The sequence below is a fragment of the Carcharodon carcharias genome, chromosome 22 (assembly GCF_017639515.1).
Source record: "Carcharodon carcharias isolate sCarCar2 chromosome 22, sCarCar2.pri, whole genome shotgun sequence".
In the NCBI taxonomy this organism is placed as follows: domain Eukaryota; kingdom Metazoa; phylum Chordata; class Chondrichthyes; order Lamniformes; family Lamnidae; genus Carcharodon; species Carcharodon carcharias.
In genome coordinates this window covers 57,503,597-57,519,909 of record NC_054488.1, presented here as the reverse complement: position 1 = coordinate 57,519,909, position 16,313 = coordinate 57,503,597, and the positions used below count along the sequence as shown (strand labels likewise).

At 41.1% G+C, this 16,313-nt stretch overlaps 1 protein-coding gene across 4 annotated transcripts in view; it reads right to left on the bottom strand.

Moving 5' to 3' along the window:
* Positions 1 to 16,313, bottom strand: part of helz (helicase with zinc finger) — a 253,424-nt gene that overhangs the window by 217,837 nt on the left and 19,274 nt on the right. Inside the window, exon 1 of one of the 4 annotated variants that reach the window (XM_041216947.1) lies at positions 11,779 to 11,799. The exons of the other annotated variants lie outside the window; for them this stretch is intronic. The gene's annotated coding sequence lies outside the window, so the exon portion shown is untranslated. Of the gene's footprint in view, positions 1 to 11,778; positions 11,800 to 16,313 lie in introns of those variants that run through there. 4 annotated transcript variants of the gene reach the window in all.

Sequence of the window (16,313 nt, the reverse complement as noted above, 5' to 3'; positions counted from 1 at the left end):
GTAGTCAATGTTGTAATGTAGGAAATAGGACAGCAAGCTCTCACAAATAGCAATGCGAAAATGACCAAATAATCCGTTTGATGTGATGTTGATTGAGGGGTAAATAAAACACGGGGATAACTGAAACAAAAGCATAAAATGCTGAAAACACACCGTTCTGGGAGCATCTGTGGGGAGAGAACCAGGGTTAATGTTTTAGGTCTGTGACCTTTCATCAAAACTCTCCTTCTCTTGTTCAGAATAGTGCCATGAGATCTTTTACGTTCACCTGAGGAGGCAAAGGTGAGCTCCTCCAATGCATTCAGGTCTCTGCCTTAATTTTTGTGCTCAACTCATGGAGGTGACTTGAACCCACAACTTTCTGACTCAACGGTGAGTGCACTGCCAACTGAGCCAAAGCTGACACTGCTTGAGCAATGAAAATGGGGGAAACAGCCTTTCTTGATAAATGAAAACAACACCCTGTATTTATATAGCAGCTTTAATGTAGTAAGCATCCTAAAAAAATTCACAGTAGTGATTTCAAACAAAATTTGACAAAAGAGATATTAGGGCAGGTGACCAAAAGACTGGTCAAAAAGACCATAAAATGTCGGAGCAGAAGTCAGCCATTTGGCCCATCAAATCTGCTCTGCCATTCAATGAGATCATGGCTGATCTGATAATCCTCAATTCCACTTTGCTGCCTTTTCCCCATAAACCTCGATTCTCTACTGATTAAAAATCTGTCTATCTCAGCCTTGAATATACTTAACAACCCAACCTCTACAGCCCTCTGTGGTAAAAAAAATTCCACAGATTCACTACCCTCAGAGGAAATTCCTCCTCATCTGTCTTAAATGGGCAAACCCTTACTCTGAGATTATGCTGTCTGGTCCGAGGCTGTCCCAGAAGGGGAAACAGCCTCTCAGCACTTGCCCTGTCAAGCCCCCTAAGAATCTTATAGGTTTCAATAAGGTCACCTCTCATTCTTCTAAACTCTAACAAGTACAGGTCCAACCTACTGAATCATCATCTCATAAGAAATTCCCTCCATACCCGGGATCAACCTAGCGAACCTTATCTGGATTGCCTCCAATGCCAAATATCTTTCCTTAAATAAGGGGATTAAAACTGTTCACAGTATTCTAGGTGTAGTTCAACCAATGCTTTGTATAATTTCAACAAGGCTTCCCTATTTTTATGCTCCATTCCCTTCGAAATGAAGGCCAACATTCCATTTGCCTACCTTACTACCTGTTGAACTAGTATGTCAGCTTTTTGGGATTCATGCACAAGGACTTCGAAATCCCTCTTTGCAACAGCCTTCTGCAGTCTTTCTCCATTTAAATAATATTCAGCTCCTCTATACTTCCTGCCAAAATACATAACCTCACATTTTCCCCAAATTATATTTCATCTACCAAGTTTTTGCCCACTCACTTAACCTATGTCCCTCTGTAGGCTCCTTGTCATCCTCACCGCTTGCCTTCCCACCTATTTTTGTGTCATCCGCAAGCTTGGCAATAGATGAGGGAAGTGAATGTACTAAAGTCCTTAATATATATCGTAAATAATGGAAGCCCCAGCACTGATCCTTGTGGCACTCCACTAGTTACAGATTGCCATCCTGAAAGAGCCCCCTTTATCCCAACTCTGGCTTTGATTAGTTAGCCAATCCTCTATCCATGCTAATATACTGCCCCCAACACCTTGGGCTCTTATCTTATTAAGTAGCCTTATGTGCGGTACCTTATTGAACACCTTTTGGAAATCCAAATATATTACATCTACTGGTTCCCCTTTATCTATCCTGTTAGTTACCTCCACAAAAGAATTCGAATCAATTGTCAGGCATGATTTCCCCTTCATGAAGCCATTCTGACTCTGCTTGATCATATTACGCATTTCTAAATGCTCTGCTATTACATCCTTTACACCAGACTCCTACATTTTCCCAATAACAGATGTTAAGCTGACTGACCTGTTTTTTGTCTCCCTCTCTTTGGAGAACGGCCAATCCTCTGGGACTTTTCCAGAATCTAAGGATTCTTGAAAGATTACTACCAGTTCATCCACTATCTCTGCAGCTACTTCTTTAAATATCCTAGAATGCAACCCATCAGATCCAGGGGATTTATTGCCCTTTAGCCCCATTAGTTTCCCTACTACTTTTTCTCTAGTGATTGTTATTCTATTTATTTCCTCCCCCCTTTTGTCCCTTGATTATTTAGTATCTGTGGAATGCTATTAGTATCTTCTACCATTAAGACTGAAGCAAAGTAATTATTCAACTCCTCTGCCATTTCCTACTTCCCCATTATTATTTCCCCAGCCTCTCTCTCTAAAGGGGCCTATGTTCACTTTGGCCTCTCTCTTCCTTTTTATATACTTAAAGAAGCTCTTACTGTCCGTTTGTACATTACTTGCTAGTTTAACCTCAAAGTTTATTTTCTCCCTCTATTTTTTTTTGGTTATCTTTTGCTGGTTTTTAAAACTTTCCCAATCATCTGGCTTACCACTAATCTTTGCCACATTGTATGTCTTTTCTTTTAATTCGATACTGTCCTGAGCTTCCTCGGTTAACCATGGTTGGTTTATCCCCTTCCCTGAATCATTCTTCCTCACTAGGATATATCTTTGTTCAGAGTCATGAACTATTTTCTTAAACGAGGTGGATTTTAAGGACAAATAAGAAGAAAAGCAGAGAAGTTTTAGGGAAGGAATTACAAAACTTAAAGCCTTGGCAACCGAAAGTACAGCCATCAATACTGGAGCAATTAAAATTCTGAATGCTTAAGAGGCCAAAATTGGAAGAACCCCGTTATCGTGGGACACTGTAGGGCTGGAGGAAATTACAGAGATAGGGAGGACTAAGGCTGGGGAGGGATCTGAAAACAAGGCTAAGAATTTTAAAATCAAGGTTTTGCTTAACTGGAAGTCAATGTAGGTCAGCAAGAATGGGTCTTGGTGTCAGTTAAGGCACAGGTAGCAGAATTTGGATGACCTCAAACCTACAGAGGGTAGAATGTGGGAGGCCAGCCAGTGTCATGAAAATGAAGGGAAAACACCGGATTGCGTCTAGAAATATTAGACTTTAAAAAATAAGATCTGAGTTTTTAAAAATGCACACAAGCCACTGGTTGGAATGCTGCAGGGTGCTCCCTAAGAGGTAATGGAACCCAACCTTGTCGCCAGACATTGTACTTCTGAAGACATGCAGAAATTAATTGCTCTCTCCAGTCGAGACAATGGGACATAATGGGAGATGAGTATCATCTCTTCATAAATCCTGTGAGCAATGCCCAGACAGATTTGTGAATTTGCTTTCCACTTGGAATATACAAAGCAGGGGTTAAAAGTAAGCTGAAAAGCTGCCCTGGTGTCAGTCTGTTGGTGGGTGTTGAGAGAGTGAGCAAGTGCTGGAACTTTGACTCAGAAGTAACAGTCACATACACTACCCCGCAAATCGCCATTTTGCAGGTATCCCGATCTCCCTCCCTCTCTACCCAGTTCAACTCTATTGGAACCTCGAATCCAACTATTTGTCTACTGGAGTCAATTCTACTGGAATCTCAAATTGCAACAGCCACAACGCTCAATCACCAACTCCCCACAAGTCAAGGGCTATTCCATATACTTGTTTACTTCAAGCTAAATTCTTATTTTTAACCTGTCTGACCATATATGCATGTGTTTTATCCTTTCTGGCCTTTAGTAGTTAATAAACTTACTGTTACCTTTTTTCCAGACCCAATCATTCTGGTTTGGAAGGAGTCAATTTGATCAGACTTTCTGGAATTAAAGGTATCTGCAAAAGGGATCCTTTTTAGATTAAGTCTTGTGGCCAAGAGGGAGTGCAGGGGGTGCTGAATAAAGACAGGGAGCCAGTTCATCCCTCACCTGGGGCATAATAATTTGGGGGTGTCCCAGCCAGATGGTAACAAATTGAGGGGTCTCACCTGGATCAACAACTTTGGGGAATCTCACCTGAGGGTGGGTCATATCACCAGATGTGTGTGTTGGAATACTCCTGTCTAGAGGTAATAAAGACATGGATGAGGGTTTCAGCAAGTGAGCGGAGGCAGGGGCAGAGTCAGACAACATTATGGAGGTACAAATAGGATGTCTTAGTGATGACACAGATTTGCAGCTAGAAGCTCATTTTGGAGCTAAATATGACACCAAGGTTGTAAACAGTCCGGTCCAAGCTCAGACAGTTGCCATGGAAAGGGACGGAGCAGGTGGCGAGGGAATCAAATGGGTGGTGGGGCCTTGACCTTCCTGGTATCTATCGAAAGGAAATTTTTGCTCACCCTATAGTAGACTTCTGACAATTTATAAAAACAGTGTAAGGTTCAAGGGAGATGGAGGAGAGATGGAGCTGGGCATTATCATCAAAACTTTTGATGTGTTTTTGGATTATGGCGTGGAGGAGGCAGGATATGGATGAGAAACAGAAGGGAATCATGGATAGATTCATGGGGCAACACAAGATAACACACAAGATTCTTAACCCAAGAATCATAACTGCATAAATTCATGCCAGAATGGCAATATATTAGAGAATGAATTCTGTATTAACATTGAGCTGTGATGCACCTTCTGGATCTACCATTAATTTCAATTACTAAGATATACAGAACAAAATCTGAATTCCAGAGATTAAAGTAGCTTTATTCATTGGAAAATACTATGCTCAGGTAAAGAACATGACAGAGGTAGACAAATTTACCACAATATCACAAACCATCTCATATTCCAATCCTGACTCTATTTTTAACAAAAGTCCCAGAGCCGATAAATAAAGCCAGAAATTGAACTGGACCAGCCATATGAATACTGTGGCTACAAGAGCAGGTCAGAGGCTAGAAATCCTGCGGTAAGTAACTCACCTCCTGACTCCCCAAAGCCTGTCCACCATCTACAAGGCACAAGTCAGGAGTGTGACAGAATGCTCTCCACTTGCCTGAATGAGTGCAGCTCCAACAACATTCAAGAAGCTCAACCCCATCCAGGACAAAGCCTGCTTGACTGGCACCCCTTCCAGCAACACTAACTCCCTCCACCACCGATGCACAGTAGCAGCAGTGTGTACCATCTACAAGGTGCACTGCAGAAACTCACCAAGACTCCTTCGGCAACACCTTTCAAACCCATGACCATCTAGAAGAAGGAGCACAGCACATATATGCAAGCACCACCACCTGGAGGTTCCCCTCCAAGCCACTCACCATTGTGACAAGGAATTAAATTGCCATTCCTTCACTGTCGCCGGATCAAAATCCTGGAACTTCATCACAAACAGCACTGTGGGTGCACTTACACCACATGGGCTGCAGCGGTTAAGAAGACAGCTCACCACTGCCTTCTCAAGGGCAATTAGGGATGGGCAATAAAAGCTGGCCTAGCCGGCGATGCCCACATCCTGTAAATGAATTTTAAAAAACTAGATACACAGAGGTGATCATGCTCCTGTAATTTAGTGGATAAATGCACTACACAACGTAGTATTGAAACATACAGAAACAGCTTCAATTTCTGGTCTCTGCATGCATTCTAACTATACATGCGGTCAGCGGACATGCACACCAGGTGTTCATACGCGTAAGCTGTGTACACTAGGTGAACACGTACACAGAGGAAGAGACATGAGAACGGGTTGAGCTAGGGTTGCCTATGAAGACAACCCACTAACACGGTGTAGGTTCACATACAAAATGACCAATAGCATTTGCCATCAGGTGGCTTCTATGCATAAAATTGTACCCAAACATGGAGTTAGCACCTTTCGGAAAGGGGGGGAAAAAAGGAAAACAGAGTGGCAGAAAGGACTGAAATTTTCCATATTTGCAAAATAGCTCAACTTAGAACGAACTAGATTTGAAAATATCAAATAAATCCCTGTAATTTTTACTAGCTTACTTTACCAGTTTGCACAGAGTACCCAATGAAAAAGTTATTTCAATGCTCAAGTTTATTGAACATTTTGCTTCCTTCCCATTTTTGACAACCTAGTTAGGTGGCTTTTTTGCATCAACCGTCATACAGGTGGAAAATTTCTACCTAGTACATACAAATAACTTGGTTTAGCGATTTATTTTTTAATTCATTCATTCACAGGGTGTGGGCATCACTAGTAAGGCCTGTATTTGCCTAACTGCCCTCGAGAACACAGTTACTACATTGCTGCGGGTCTGAAGTCACATGTAAGCCAGACTGTGTAAGGATGACAAATTTCCTTCCTAAAAAAGGACATTCATGAACCTGTTGGGTTTTTACAGCAATTGGTCATAGTTTTACGGTCTCCATTATTGAGACTAGCTTTCCATTCCAGAATTTGTAATCAATTGAATTTAAAATCCACCTGCAGCCATGGTGGGATTTAAACTGTGTTCCCTGAGCATTAACCTGAGCTTCTGTTTTACTCGTCCAGTGACATTACCACCACGTCACAGTCTCCCTCAGCTCAATCATCAACTTAACATTGGTAAAAGTATACTCAGCATATATTTTAGAATATTGTAATATTCTAATGCACACTCTTCTCTCACACACACAGCGCTCTCATCTTTGTCAGATTTTTGTTGATTTACGGTCCATGACTTAAGTACATTGACGCTCCGAGGCACTGTTGAAGGAAAGCTACATTTTCGGAGGTATCATCCTTTAAATGAGACATTAAACAGGGGCTTGATTACCTATTCCAGTTGTTCAGTTAGACATTGAAAATTCCTTTGAATAATGCTAAGAGGAGATTGGAAAAGCTCCAACGTCTAGGCTAACATCCAGCCCTCAAATTAATACCACCAAAAACAGATTTCATGATTACTCATCTCATTGATGCTCGTGTGATTCTGCTGCATACGAAACAACTGCCACATTTGCACACAGAAACACTGATCATGTGTGACACATGATAAGGTGCTATCTGAATTTAGGGCTTTCAAGTTTTTTAGTGCATCTCTCAATAAGTATTATTTTCCTCAAGCATTTAAAATAATTACAAGACAAAAAATTAATATGACTGTACAGGCTGTAAACAAGCAGAAACATGCATTAACAACTCTGATGAAAAATTAAGGCAAAAATACTTCACAAATTTTACAGAAAACCATTGAATCTGACAAGACATCTGAAATTCCCATTTTTGAGCAGTATTATCAATGTTTCACAGAGCCAGGTCTCAGATTTCAAAGCTTTGAACACACAATTAAAGATCTAAATGTAAAGTTTCAGAAGCCCTCACTACCACAAACTACATTGTGCAGCTACATCAAGAATTCAGCCACAGGGATAACACAGATGCACTAAGGTTTTCAAAGTAGTGTTCTAACTTTGAATCCAAACATTGAAAGCTTTTTGACAGCTCTAAGTTATCATCCGCGAGGATTCCACAGAACACCCAGATTTTTAAAAACACAAAAACAAAACACTAAATTCCAGACACCTGCTCCTATTGTTAATAGAAAAAGCTACATTCAAAGTTCAAAATCATAGCAATATACAGAAAAAGGATCCCCAGGACTGACATTTAAAACAGCTTCAACTGAAACTCTGCTGCTTGCAAGGGCTCACTATAGCATGGATTTGGAACACAGGAACATGAAAGTAGGAGTAGGCCATTCACCCCCTCGAGCCTGCTCCACCATTCAACTAGATATTAACTGATCACCCACCTCAGTGCCATTTTTCCAGTCTCATTCAGTAGCCACGGGCACACAGTAGTAAACTGACCCCAATTTGGCACTCAACTGGCAAAACCACAAATGGGAGAGTAAGTGTATGTGACACCAATGCAGTGTGGATGCTCTTGTGAGGCTGCAGCAGAGACACATTCTTGGAGAGCGGAAGATGGAGCTTCTAACCACACTATCTGTGACCTGGGGTTGATGATGCTGATGAGAAATGCCCGATTCCCAAAACATCAACACCCTCCCCTTAATAAGCCTAAAATTCACAAATAAAATTTGAATACTGCTAAACTAGAGCAGAGTAATCTCATATGCTTTCAAAGAAGTTAGCATTCTAATCTCCCTTGGTTTCTACCACATCATAAACAAACAAAATCTCCATTATAACCAGTACTTCCCAACACAAAAAAAAGATATCAATGGCACCCAACTGCTTCTTGGCTTACAACAGTAAATTGAGCACAAACTATAGACCGATCCTCATGACTTGTGCAAGTAGTTAAATGTGCCATCAGGCAAGTTCCTTAAATATATGTCTTATGGATTGAAAATAGCTTAAATCACAGCAAGTTTACCTTGTTAGTCGAGGGTTCTCAGTGAGGGGGGTGAGAGCTACTTCAGGAGGCCGGGGGAAAATGAAAATAAGCAGAATATATTCATAGTCAGACCTACTGGAAACCTATGGAAGTCCCCAAGGAAGCCACTTCAGGTGATCTTGATTACCCAGATTTCCTGGTCTAAAATTTAGGAGGGAAACTGCCAGGTGGTGATGTTCCCATGTATCTGCTGCCCTTATCCTTCTGGATGGTGGTAGTCATGGGTTTGGAAGGTGCTGTCAAAGAGGCCTTGATGAGTTCCTGTTGTGCATCTTGTAGATGGTACACACTGTTGCCATTATGCGTCAGTGGCAAAGGGAGTGAATGTTTGTGGATGGGGTGCCAATCAAGCGGGGCTGCTTTGTCCTGGATGGTGTTGAGCTTCTTGAGTGTTGTGGGAGCTGCACTCATCCAGGCAAGTGAGGAGTATTCATCACACTCCTGACTTGTGCCACATAGGTGGTGGACAGACTTTGGGGAGTCAGGAGCTGGGTCACTCGTTGCACCATTCCTAGTCTCTGACCTGCTCTTGTAGCCACAGTATTTGTATGTGGAGTCCAGCTCAGTTTCTGTCAATGGCTGCAACAGAAGATGCTGACAGTGGAGGATTCAGTGATGGTAGTGCCATTGAACATCAAGGAGCGATGGTTAGATTCTCTCTTGTTGGAGATGGTCATCGCCTGGCACTTGTGTGGCGTGAATGTTACTTGCCAATTGTCAGCCCAAGCCTGGATATTGTGCAGAAATACCTGGAAAAACTCAGCAGGTCTGGCAGCATCAGTGGAGAAGAGCACAGTTGACGTTTCGAGTCCTCATATAAGCTTATAAGAAATATAAGCTTATATTTCACCCCTTTCCTACTTTTACTTAGTTCTGTTGAAGGGTCATGAGGACTCGAAATGTCAACTGTGCTCTTCTCCACCGATGCTGCCAGACCTGCTTAGTTTTTCCAGGTATTTCTGCCTTTTGTTTTTGTTTTGGATTTCCAGCATCCGCAGTTCTTTGCTTTTATATATCGATATTGTCCAGTCTTGCTGCATTTGGACATGGACTACTTCAGTATCTGAGGAATCGCAAATAATCGCAAATGGTGCTGAACATCATGCAATCAGCAAACATCCCACTTCTGACTTTATGATGGAAAGTAAGTCATTGTTGAAGCAGTTGGAGATGGTTGGGCCGAGGACATGACCCTGAGGAACTCCTGCAGTGATGTCCTGGAGCTGAGATGACTGACCTCCAACAACTATAACCATCTTCCTTTGTGCTAGGTATGACTCCAACCAGTGGAGAGCTTTTCTCCCTATTCCCATTGACTAGAATTTTGCTAGGGCTCCTTGATGCCACACTCGGTCAAATGCAGCCTTAATATCAAGGGCAGTCATTCTCACCTCACCTCGGGGGTTTAGCTCTTTTGCCCATGTTTGAACCATGGCTGTAACGAGGTCAGCAGCTAAGCCGGGTAGGATTTTGTCCTGCTTTTTGTGTACAAGGCATACCTGGGCAATTTTCCACATATCTGGGTAGATGCCAGTGTTGTAGCTGTACTGGAACAGTTTGGCTAGGGGTTCTGGAGCCAAGTCTTCAGTATTATTACCAGAATATTGTCAGGATCTATCGCCTTGGCACCATCCAATGTCTTCAGCCATTTCTCGATATCACGTGCAGTGAATCAAATTGGTTGAAGACTAGCATATGTGATGCTGGGGACCTCCGGAGGAGGCCAAGATGGGATCACTTCTGGCTGAAGACTGAAGCAAATGTTTCAGCCTTACCTTTTGCACAGATGTGCTGAGCTCCCCCATCATTGAGGATGGGGATATTTGTGGAACCTCCTGCTCCTCCAGCGAGTTTTATTCAGTTGTCCACCACCATTCACGACTGAATGAGAGGACTGCAGAGTTTAGATCCTATCCATTTGTTGTGGGATCGCTTAGCTCTGTCTAACACTTACTGCTTATGATGTTTGGCACAAAGTAGTCCTCTGTTATAGCTTCACCAGATTGATGCTGCTCCTGGCATGCCCCCTTGCACTCTTTATTGAACCAGGGTTGATCCTCTGGCTTGATAGTAATGGTAGAATGGGGGATATGCCATGGGCCATGAGGTTACAGATGGTGTTCAAGTACAATTCTGCTGTAGCTGATGGCCCATAGCACCTCATGGATGCCCAGTCTTGAGCTGCTAAATATGTTTGAAATCTATCCCATTTAGCGTGGTGGTAGTGCCACACAACATGGAGGGTATCCTCAAAGTGAAGGCAAGACTTCGTCTCCACAACGACCATGCGGTGGTCACTCCTACCAATACATGGACAGATGCATCTGCGGCAGGCAGGTTGGTGAGGATGAGGTCAAGAATGTTTTTCCCTCGTTGGTCCCCTCACAACCTGCCGCAGGCCCAGTCTAGCAGCTATGTCATTTAGGACTCAGCCAGCTCAGTCAGTAGCAGTGCTACTGAGTCACTCTTGGTGATGGACATTGAAGTCCCCCATCCAGAATACATTCTGCACCCTTGCCACCCCCCAAGCAGTGTTCAACATGATTAAGATGTAACTATTACTTCAGGCTATCTGCAGAAGACCCAAGCCCAAAAACGTTATCATAGAATTGCTATTTTCAAACTTGAAGGGCTGGATGGCAGAGCAGGCTCGAGGGGCTGGATGGTCTACTCCTGTTCCTTTGTTCCTAAATTATGCCTGAAATTGCATTGTTATGTTACAGGTCAAGTTTCCATTAAAACGTATTTGCATAGTTGTAAGTCACACTCTTTAATTGGTCAATAAATTCTCAATGCATAATTCGAAAGATTGACTAATGTGAGATAATGTTACTGGTGGAGGCTGTTTTTAATGAGGCATGCTGAGGGAGGTGGGGGGTTTTGAAAGAGTCACTTCACCCTTCACTTCGCTGTGTTGTACCTGATCTGAGGTGTACTTAGTATCGATAGAGTGCTCACATTCAATTTGTATTTCCTCAATACTGGCACCATTCAGTTTTTAATCCCTCAACACACCATTTTGAAAACACCTTAGCAATTCAAAAATAAAAAATCATACCAAGCTCTAAGCCCCAGACTCCGTGAACATATCTGCTAATGGATATGTATTGATGAGTCAACAACCTGAGTAGTTCTGACCTTGCCATTGATAACAGAATACCTGTTGATCCAACTAGTCTTACTAAGTTATAAAGAGATGGTTTATTTTAACTAATATTAATCTATTGCCTATTGTGCAATAAAACCAAACTAGGTTGAAAGCCAGTGGCAGATCCTTTTTTCAAAAAAATGAAGAAACACTCTCTAAAATGATTGAAGAGCCGGACAGGGTTAACAAAGGTCTTATTACAGTCAAAGGATATATGGTTAGTATACTGGTCATCAGTATGCCTTTGCACAATGCATTTTAATATGGCCACATGACATATTTAGCCCGGTTTGACAAAAACAACTACAGGCCATAGCTTTCCAAAGTGTCACAAACCATAAAATTCAAGATAATTACAAACCAAATTCTCTTCTCCAAAGTCAAAACCAATGAATTATGATTCCTTTTCCTTTCAGCCTTATTCCATCTTCTCTTTTCAATCTGTAGAACATGCACTACTGGATAAATGGACAGGCACCTGTTGGGTCTTGATGCATTGGAAGTCACTAGCAATAAAAACAGCAAGCCATTTTAATAATTTGAATGCTTCAGTTTAGTCTGATTGGATCAGTGCTGCAAAAGAAAATTACTCTTTCCTTATTTGTTATATATTACAATTAGAAACAAGTTGATTTGAATCAATCAACACTGTGGATTCCTTGGTCTACCAGTTTCAAAAGAAACAATCTACTCCAGTTGAACATCAAGTTATTTGAAATAGACTAGTTAGCACCAATAAAACCACTTATTTCACTAAAATTAGGGGTCACTGTTTAAAAATAAAAAAGAGTTGCTCATTTAAGACAGAGATGAGGAGGAACATATCCATATCAGACATATCCAAATAAAACATTACACTAAAATCCTGTGGATGCAATGTGAATAAAATACCAGATGTCTAATTTTGGGTTCTCATATCAAACCTATGTATTGCATTTATTCATTAGATTTAATATCAGGCAAGCCATGATGGATTTCATCAACTCAACAACTTTACTAATAATATGGAACAGATTTATATCACCTGAATTCTAGCAAGATGAAAGATTCATGTTACCACAAACATTCTTTAAGACAGTTTATCATAAAGTAGTACTAAATGCAATGGCACAAATGATTGACACTTGATTCTCCAGCCTCATCACTTAATCTCATTATTTCAAATTCAAGGGTGACGTAAAAGATCACATTTGTACAGCACCTAATCACATTTCAAAACCTCCATTTTTTTTTATTCATTCATGCGATGTGGACACTGCTGGCTAAACCAGCATTTATTGCCCATCCCTAATTTCCCTTGAAAAAGTGGTGGTGAGCTGCCTTCTTTAACCACTGCAGTCCATCTGACGTAGGTACACCCACAGTGCTGTTAGGGGTGGAGTTCCAGGATCTTGACTCAGCGACAGTGAAGGAATGGCAATATTATTTCCAAGTCAGAATGGTGAATGGTTTGGAGGTGGTGATGTTCCCATGTATCTACTGCCCTTGTCCTTCTAGATAGTGGTGGTCACGGGTTTGGAAGGTGCTGCCATGAAGCCTTGGTGAGTTTCTGCAGTGCATCTTGTAAGTGGTACACACTGCTGCCACTGTTCGTCAGTGGTGGAGGGAGTGAATGTTTGTGGAAGGGGTGCCAATCAAGCAGGCTGCTTTGCCCTGGAATGGTGTCAAGTTTCTTCAGTGTTATTGGAGCTGCATCCATCCAGGCAAGTGGAGAGCATTCCATCACACTCCTGATTTGGGCCTTGTAGATAGTGGAGAGGCTTTGGCAGAGTCAGGAGGCAAGTTACTCACTGCAGGATTCCTAGCCTCTGACCTGCTCTTGCAGCCACAGTATTTATATGGCTATTCCAGTTCAGCTTCTGGTCAATGGTAACCCACAGGATGTTGATAGTGGGGGATTCAGCGATGGTAATTCCATTGAATTTCAAGGGGCAATGGTTAGATTCTCTCTTGTTGGAGATGGGCATTTCCTGGCGTTTGTGCTTCATATTCACCTCGTCATGGCGTGGTCATTATGCACTCAAGAATAGCAGCCATTTTCTACATAGCAAGATCCCACAATCAGATAGTGGGCAGTTAAATAAGTTTATTTTGATGGAATTAGTTGAGGGAAGATTGTTAGCCTGGATACAGAGAACTTCCACCTCAAGATCTCCAATGTTTACCTGAATTACTGGACCAGGTATACAGGTATGGATTTACTGTTCCGAAGTAAAATAGCCCCAGTGAAGTACAGCAATGGAGTGACAACCAGATTATGAACAATAAAATCAACACCATGGGTGGGGGGGCATTCAACCCATCATGTATGCTTGCTTTTTGCCACAGCATTCAAACTGAATGCACCATTTTGCTCTCTCCTCATACCCCATATCTTCCTCTGCTTTCAATATTTAGTTACGTTTTCCTTAAAAGTGCAATCATCTCTGCTTCAACCACTCTTGCGACATATCATGTTCCAATAACAAAATACATCCTAACATTTCTCATTAATAATTTTAAATTTATGACCCCATGTCACCAAACCCCCCATAGAAATCAATTTTTCACTATTCAATTTCAAAAATCATAATTTTTTTAGCTCCTGATAGATTACCTCATAAGCCTTTCCCTTCAGGAAAATAGCTTCTGTATTTCGAATCTCCCCTCCCCTATCGTTTTGCATCAATAGCACCAGCCTATGTTGTACGATCTCTATAGCTGTAATGTGCTTTCTGTAAAAAGAACACCTAAACTGCACAGTACTCCAACTGCAGCCAGACTAAATTCCATTCAAATCTATTACACGCTTAGCTCTTAGATTTGAAAGACTCAGTTGGCATTATGGTGTGATCCACCTTCATCCACACCTTCAGGAGATTAGGCATTTGAACCTCTAATTGTATTTTTTATTCATCCACACCCTTCAGCATCTTTCCAATGAATGTATATGGTCACTTATCTTTTCCTTCCAAAATGCATTCCCACACACCTGATATTGCATGTCACCTTTCTGCCCATTCCAGTACCCTATGTCTCTGAGGTTTTTACAATCTCCTTGTTCATTACAAACCCATTATTTTTGTGTCAAGTTTCAAGATGAGGTTCCCTAAATATGCAGTAAGAAATACAAAAAATTAATACTCACTCCTGAAGTACATGGTTTTCAATATTTCTCCAATCCAAGCAACATTCTACTTCATATCCAACAGCCAATTTCCTATCCTTTCTACTATAATTTCTCCGTGTTATTTAATCATGAAAGGAATTTGCATTTTTGAAAATATAGTTAAAGATTTAATTAAGTCCACCTGACAGCTTTTCCACGATTACAAAAATCGAACCAAAAGATTAACAGAAATGGCTGGAAATATTCAGCAAGCCAGGAAGCATTATAATGGGCCTTGCTCATTACATAAGTCTAAATTGAATGCTAGTATCACAGCAGAACTGACCTTCCATCTCCATTCTCCTCCTAGTGAAAGTAAATGCAAGGCTCACTGTTGAAAACAATGGTAACCAAGGCACTCATCACCACAAAGGCAGCAAAGCATTCGGGAACTTCAGGAGTGGACATCTTGTCGACTACCCATGTGGACTAACATGAGCTACCATTCACTTATACAAAGCAAACGGTTTCTTTTTTCTACCTTCTGTGTATTTTTTTCCCGTTGCTCTCTCACCTGCTAGAGAGATTATTTTGCAGATTCCATTTTGAGAAGCATAGTGTCAAACAAATTTTAATCTTTAATCTTTTTTATCTTTAGTTTTAATCTTTACTTATTCACAAGATGTTTTGCCTTGTGCTCAACCCACCTTATGTTTGAAGATTTTCTATTGCTAATCGGTCAAACTGATTGTTAATTTTTCTGTTTATTAATTTGAGCCAGACCTCTTCTCAAATCACTGAACTTTGCCTTTTTCCAGTTCCATGCATCTCCATTGCTCTTTTTTCCATTTACAATGAACCCAATTGGGTGGTCAACATTTCTCAACTGTTCCTCTACTCTCATCGGTTATTTGCCCCACTTCCTCCCACAAAATTATATGAAGCAATGCTTCTTTCCTCATTGGATTGGAAACATACTCATGAACAAAGCAGTCCTGAAATCATTCCAAAAAAGTATTTGCCACCAAGACCACATGCATCATCTTTATGCAAATCTACCTTGGGGTAATTAAAAAAAAACAGCCAATGTCATTGCCCTGTTGTTCTCTCTCTCTCCAAGCTGTCTTCCAGCTTCCCCCTCTAATTCATCACCAGTTTGAAGGCCTGTAAAATTGTATGATTTTCCTTCCTATTTCTTTTATCTTTACACATATAGAAGGTCTTGATGCAGCCCACTGACAATGCAATGTTTCAGCACTAACACTGTCATCCCACTCGCTTTCTCTCAAAAATATAATCAATATTATGCCCCTGTCGTATTTAAACATATGTCACATCTCCAGTATAGCTGTTATATCTCTACAGTTATTCATTTTACTAACACTCAAATTTGGGTACATATACATTCACATTATTGAATCCTGCACCCAATTTCTTGGAATATTAATCCTTATTCTTTTTCCTAGTTTTCTCAGATTATTTTTATATCCTTGCCTTTTTGTGATTTCGCCTTATCTCAACTTTTCATTTTCCCTTCTCTTCTGCTAAGGTTTTCAAGATGCATTTTATTTGAGTTTTCTGCTTCTATTACAACAGTTTGATTGATGCTGTTCGCCTTTTCCTGTCTCAGACTTAGATGTTCCTCACATTGCTGCCATTATGTTTCAATTCTCCTCCACTATAGTGAGGCTTGACCTGACAGCCATCAACTCTAAAGGCTGGAGTGCTACCAGACAAGCCAAGACAATGTTTCAAAGAATAAAGCTTGTACAAGAGCAGGAGACATTAAAATCAAAGTAACTTTATTT